The sequence below is a fragment of the Sander lucioperca genome, chromosome 19 (assembly GCF_008315115.2).
Source record: "Sander lucioperca isolate FBNREF2018 chromosome 19, SLUC_FBN_1.2, whole genome shotgun sequence".
In the NCBI taxonomy this organism is placed as follows: Eukaryota; Metazoa; Chordata; class Actinopteri; order Perciformes; family Percidae; genus Sander; species Sander lucioperca.
The window spans coordinates 5,773,820-5,780,961 of NC_050191.1; the positions used below are offsets into that span (position 1 = coordinate 5,773,820).

General features: G+C 39.3%; 1 long non-coding RNA gene across 1 annotated transcript; it reads left to right on the forward strand.

Moving 5' to 3' along the window:
- Positions 1-5,963: 5,963 nt before the first annotated feature.
- On the forward strand, positions 5,964-6,845 carry LOC116061859. Its single transcript, XR_004107825.2, has 3 exons — positions 5,964-6,061; positions 6,141-6,169; positions 6,585-6,845. It is a non-coding gene; the product is annotated as an uncharacterized LOC116061859 (long non-coding RNA).
- Positions 6,846-7,142: the final 297 nt, after the last annotated feature.

Below are 7,142 nucleotides of genomic sequence, written 5' to 3' on the forward strand. Positions count from 1 at the left end.
GACAAGAGCTAAAGGTGTGAACATTCACAGATGAAACTTTTATTTAAAAAAAGTTTGATTAAACTGGATTTTTATTTAGGAATTTGAAGTTGACTTTTGTCGTTTTCTCTTTTTAGAGAACAAAACCCAGACGGAAGAAAACATTGTGAGTTGAAACAGACAATAATTAAATGTTTAAACAATAATAATTGTTGTATGTATGTTTTCCTGTGTTTGTATATTTATTCTGTATACTTATGTTTAGTCATCCCCTTGTTTATGGTGATTACCCTGTCTTGACTGTGTTCTGTGTATTGTGTGTTTTTTGGTTAATTCCTGTGTTCTCTGTTCTCTGTTGTGTCAAGTTTCTGTGTTTAGTTGATTTCATGTTTTCTGTCAGTTGTTCCTGTTTCCTGTTTTATTTTGATAGTCTGTTTTCTGTCTTGTCATGTCCAGCTATACTTTGTGTTTTCCCGCCTTGGTTGATTGTCCTGCCCCGCCCTGATGTGTTCCACCTGTTGTCTCACCTGTTCCTGGTTTGCTCGTCTCCTAGTTTATTTAGCCTCTGTGTTTCCCTTTGTGTCTTGTCAGATTGTTTTGTGTCCTTGAGCTGTCAGTTTGTGTGAGTTTGTGTGCTTCTCTGTGTCTGTTCTGGTCTGTCTTTACCCCTCCTGTATTTCCCTGGTTTTTGACTCCCTTGGTTTTTCTTGGATGCCTTTTACTTGTTTTGGAATCAGTTTTTGCCTGCTGCTTCAACCAGGACTCCCTTTGTTCATGTTAACATATACAAATAACAACGTAACAAATAACTTTACAGAGCAAGATCAGTGCTTGTGATATTTGTTATTTACTTTAAACTGTGGGTTAAGTGTGGACTCACTCTGAGAGTGTGTTATAGGAAAGTAATGAGTCATGCTCTCATCTACTCCAATACCCATCACTCTTTCTCTTGAGCAAGGCACTAAAGCCCAGCTGTTCCTCTGGAGCTGATCTGTGTTTCAACATTTAATTGCTCCATTTTCACAGGAGCATAATGATGAAGGTGAAGATACGGTGAACTATGAAAACGATGCTGAGGCTTCCTCCTCTGTCTGACTCCACTGATCAACATCAACTAACCACAGAGTCCACTGCTGTTAAATATAATCTCATCATAATTAAATAGGTTGATGACAAAATAATCATAAAATCGTTTTAAGATTCTGGATGATTGATAACATAGTGAGCCGCCTGTGAGTCAGTCCAGAACCTAAACTTAATCTAACAGGACATACTTCTGTCCATACTGTAAATATCTGATTTATAGTCTATACAGTGTTTATATCATACCTCCAGCTGTTTATCCTGTATATCATGTCTTATATTAGCATTACTTTATTCTATATATCATGATAAATGGACATTACTCTGCTTTTTGCACTTAAACTGCATGTCATCTCAGTACTTTTTACTCTGTACAATTACAATAAAGCTTAATCTAATATTGAATCAAAATGTTCTTCTGGTTTCAAAATGTATCTGAGTTTAAGATTTATTGGTTATTTTAGGAGATGCAGCAGTTTGTGACTTTTTGTCCCTCAGTGTACAGAAGTGAGTTTGATTGACTTTAATTTAAACATATTGGACTACAGTAAGTGTTTGGATTTAATGAGCTTTAAGTCTTAATGGAATCTGTAACAATCCCTTCTTTGTTATGGCTGATAATATAAATTTGCAAATAAAAGTATTAATGTTCAGTTTTACAAGTGTTTTGTAGTTCTCTCTCTCTCTCACTCTTCAGCAAACAGACGACAACACAAGCTCGCCTCTGCTCAGCTGACCTTTTTTCCTCTCAGCTCTCGTAGTAAACCTTCCCTCTGTTGAGTTGAACACCTCTGTTTGCACTGGGCTCTAACATTTGTCGATGTAACGTATAAATGAGACTTTGACAGTTGAGAGCGTGAGACCGAGAGAGAAGCACGATGGCTCAGTTCAGATGGATTATAATGTCTTCATTTCTGATGCTGCTGTTCCAGTTTAAAGGTAAGAGAAGACAAGTTCTGTTGTAATGTAAGTTTAGTGAACTCTTGGAAACTAAGAATAAGACATTTGCACGTATACAAACTATATACATAAGAGCAGGGAAGTGCACAGACATTTTGTAGAGCAGATGTGCGCATTGGCAACACGCGGCTCAACAAGCCGACAAATAGCCTATACGTAATTCCCTCCACTGAAAATCTATATCTTTCATAAAAATACCCATCAGGGAATGTTAACAGGGTTGTCGGTCTCTAAATGTTTTAACTTTTCTGAATGCATCTCTTTCTTTCTTTCTCTCTCTCTCTCTCTCTCTCTCTCTCTCTTTCTCTCTCTCTCTCTCTCTCTCTCTCTCTGCGCCCCGAGCTCCACCTGATCTTCTAACGGTGATGCCGTTATCAGCCGACTATTGATTGGTCAGTAGACGGTGCTTTTACACCGGTTGATCTCTAATCTCCAACATAACCTGCTCCCGACCAGGTTAGGTGTACAGCATATGTTACCACGGTGATTGAACCCGGTAACAACTGATCCACCTTCGTGATACAGAAAACCCTGGGTTGAACCTGAAGTTACAAACACAGGACTTTTACCCAGGAGACCGGGGTTTGCGTCCCGCGTGTCACATTTCCGCGTGTCACATTTACTAAACCCAACCGTCCCATTCTTCTTTTCCTAAACCCAACCGTCCCGCTTGTCATGGAAATGTAAGCCCACCCACGAACTTTTCCTTAACTTAAGGTATGTTTCAATTGAAGCCTTTTGTATTTCGCTTTGCCTTTGATTGACTTTAATTTAATCATATTGGACTACAGTAAGTGTTTGGATTTAACTCGCTTTGAATTTTAATGGAATCTGTAACAATCCCTTCTTTGTTATGGCTGATAATAATATAAACTTGCAAATAAAAGTATTAATGTTCAGTTTTACAAGTGTTTTGTAGTTCTCTCTCTCGCTCTTCAGCAAACAGACCACAACACAAGCTCGCCTCTGCTCAGCTGACCTTTTTCCTCTCAGCTCTCGTAGTAAACCTTCCCTCTGTTGAGTTGAACACCTCTGTTTGCACTGGGCTCTAACATTTGTCGATGTAACGTATAAATGCATCTAAAATAATCGCTCAGGCTGAATTCTGAAGAAGTGTTCAGGAGAATAATGACGAAAGGTCAGGGGATTTCTACAGAGAGAATGAAGCTAATATTACACATCACTTCAAAAGGTAAAAGAGGAGATGAAGTCAGTGTTAGGAAGTGACTCCATCATTATCACAGGAAGTAGATGCTATATTCATTTTTAAGAAGCAGCGTGTCAGAGACTTTGACAGTTGAGAGCGTGAGACCGAGAGAGAAGCACGATGGCTCAGTTCAGATGGATTATAATGTCTTCATTTCTGATGCTGCTGTTCCAGTTTAAAGGTAAGAGAAGACAAGTTTTGATGTAATGTGGTGAGTTTAGTGAACTCTTGGAAACTAAGAATAAGACATTTGCACGTATACAAACTATATACATAAGAGCAGGGAAGTACACAGACATTTTGCAGAGCAGATGTGCACATTGGCAACACGCGGCTCAACAAGCCGACAAATAGCCTATACGTAATTCCCTCCACTGAAAATCTATATCGTTCATAAAAATACCCATCAGGGAATGTTAACAGGGTTGTCGGTCTCTAAATATTTTAACTTTTCTGAATGCACCTCTCTCTTTCTTTCTTTCTCTCTCTCTCTCTCTCTCTCTCTCTCTGCGCCCCGAGCTCCACCTGATCTTCTAAGAACGGTGAAGCCATTATCAACCGACTATTGATTGGTCAGTAGACGGTGCTTTTACACCGGTTGATCTCTAATCTCCAACATAACCTGCTCCCGACCAGGTTAGGTGTACAGCATATGTTACCACGGCGATTGAACCCGGTAACAACTGATCCACCTTCGTGATACAGAAAACCCTGGGTTGAACCTGAAGTTACAAACACAGGACTTTTACCCAGGAGACCGGGGTTCGCGTCCCGCGTGTCACATTTCCGCGTGTCACATTTACTAAACCCAACCGTCCCATTCTTCTTTTCCTAAACCCAACCGTCCCATTCTTCTTTTACTAAACCCAACCGTCCCATTCTTCTTTTACTAAACCCAACCGTCCCATTCTTCTTTTACTAAACCCAACCGTCCCGCTTGTCATGGAAATGTAAGCCCACCCACGACCTTTTCCTTAACTTAAGGGGCCGTGTTCATTTTATGGAATTCTTCCGTGGGCCCATCACGGAATTTTCGGCGATCCGTCTTAATTTCACGGAATTATTCTGTGGGCCCATCACGGAATTTTTTACAATTCCGTGAAACTGCCACAGATTTTGAGTTAAGGGGCCGTGTTCATTTCACAGAATTCTGTGAGATCAGGTTGCTTATAACATAAGCTAGTAGCTCATGCACGTTAGTAAGACAAGTTTGGACAAAGTTGTTTTTGTCTTTTGGCTAATTAGCTGTAAAGTTGAGGCACTGGTTGCTTAGTCTTTTGTCATCACCACTCACCTCCACACAAGCCAACAAAAATGGAAAAAGCTTCCTGAAAAAAGGGCATTTCCCTCGAGGAAGAAAAAGGGGACAGATGCTCAAGCCCCTTTGATGTCTATGTGTGCACGTGCCTGCCCTTATGCAGATATATTTATGTTTCAGTTCATCACTTTTACCTCTCTTTCTCAACAGCAGCAGCTGGGAAATATTACTCCTTCAATGTCAGAGCTGGAGATGAAGTCACTTTATCCTGTGAGAATGTGTTAGATGATCAGGATAAGTATGACAGTAGTACCTGGACCTTCAGTCATTCAGGAAACACAGAGACGCTGTTTGAACACGGGAAAATACACAACAATGCCAAAACTAAATCAGACAGACTGAGTGTTACAGAGAAATGTGCACTGGTTATAAAGAATGTCACAGAGGAGGATGCTGGTCATTACACCTGCAGATACAGTACAGGACAGCATAATGCAGACACTGAAAATGATCTGTCTATTGTCACCAGTGAGTATTTAAATCAGGATGTTTTCAAACTTTCCTGTTAGAACACAATACTGAAACATTACAATCATTATGATTTCAGTTATTAAAGGTGCAGTAGGTAGGATTGTGAAGATCCAGGACTTAGCCAAAATGTTGTAACATCTACAACTTCTCAGTCCCTCCCCCCTTTTGTATTTCATCATTCATGATATACTGTACAGTTTTGTTAATGTATCCGTTAAGATGATGATGCAGCAACAACAACAACGACTACAATATTTCCAGGAACAATGAAACCACAATCAACAACAGGAAATAAAAGGACATCAGAAGAGACAAACAACTCAACATCTGAAAATGATGATGGAAGAAAACCAGAAGGTAGTGACTGAACATAACAGAACTATACATTTACAGTTAGAAAAGACATGCAGGCAAAAGACTCTTTGTTCATTCAGATCTCAGAGATATAAAGACAGCACAAAAACATGCTAACAAGTAGCTCGTCATCATAACACCTCTGACTATATTTAACACTTCTAACTTCCCTTTTCAGGCTGGTGGAGGATCATCTTCGTGCCCGTGGGTTTAGCAGCTCTCATAACAAGTGTTGTGGTGGTCAACATATGGACAAGAGCTAAAGGTGAGAACATTCACAGATGAAACTTTTATAAACAAAATGTTTTGATAAACATTCATCATTGTGAGTTTAAAACAGCCAATAATTCAATGTTTATACATTTATAACTTTACAGAGCAAAATCAGTGTTTGTGACATGTTATTTACTTTTAACTGTCGGTTAAGTGATAGAACAGAACAGAACTACATTTACAGTCAGAAAAGACATGCAGGCAAAAGACTCTTTGTTCATTCAGATCTCAGAGATATAAAGACAGCACAAGAACATGCTAACAAGTAGCTCATCATCATAACACCTCTGACTATATTTAACACTTCTAACTTCCCTTTTCAGTCTCGTGGTGGTGGCTGCTGATCGTTGTGTCTGTGGCTGTTGCAGCTCTCTTAATAATCACTGTGGCTGTCTTCAGATGGAGGAGAGCTAAAGGTGAAGACATTCACAGAGGAAACTTTTGTAAAATGTTCACTGAGGAAGCTAAACCAAACTTTCTTTCTTTTCTTTCCAGGGAAAAAACTAATCACAAATAACGACATGGTGAGTTTTAATACTGAATACTCAAAGTTTGATAAAATCGTGACTTTATATTGTATAGTTCTATACCTGAAAGAGAAAAAATATATATATATTGTCGACCCTATTGTACAGAAATTAAAATTGTTCAGCAGCAAAGGTCAAAGGATGCATTGTGATGGGAAAAAAGAAAAGTGAGCAACACAAACAACAAACAGCCTCCACAATGCCCACAGAGTTGAATCAACTCATCTTATATTGGCTGTATTTGTTGTGGGACAGTTGTATTGGATTACATTGCACAGATGATGATGATGATGATGTTTGCCCGCTTATAAAAGCTACACAGCAACTAGAATCGAAGGAAATGAAATAGACAAGTTAATAAGTATTAATCAAGATGTTACTGATCAGTCTTTATGTCGTCTCCTCTGTGCAGGCTGATCCTGAAGGTGATGTTTCCTACGCCTCCGTCAGCTACACCAAGAAGACCAACAGGAGAGCCCAGGTAAACTATCTAATATATCACAGTGTTGGTGTTAATGGATTAGTAATCTTTTTAATCCTTGAAGCAGATATTAATGATTCATGATTCTGAGTCTCAGCCTCTGTGTTCCAAGACAAGTTTGCTGTGAATTTTCATGATAACAACACAATGAATGGCGGAGTTTTGTCGGTGCCCCCTATTAGATACAGCAGCACCACCATCAGACCAACATGTCCACTTCACACACAAGATATTTCATAATCTAATTAGCAGATTAAAGCAAAGACAATATTACAGTTGTTGGCAGCAAAATCAGGAAGTTGTGTTAGGATGTCATTTATGAGTTGTATTCTTTCCCTCTAGGTCTTTGTTGATGATGATGATGATGAAGGTGATGCAGTGACCTACAGCGCTGTTAAAACCTCCTCCTCTTCTGCTGCAGCCTGTGCTGATCCCAGCGTCCTCTACGCTACCATCAACAAACCAAAAAAATAAGATGTTGTGTTTTTA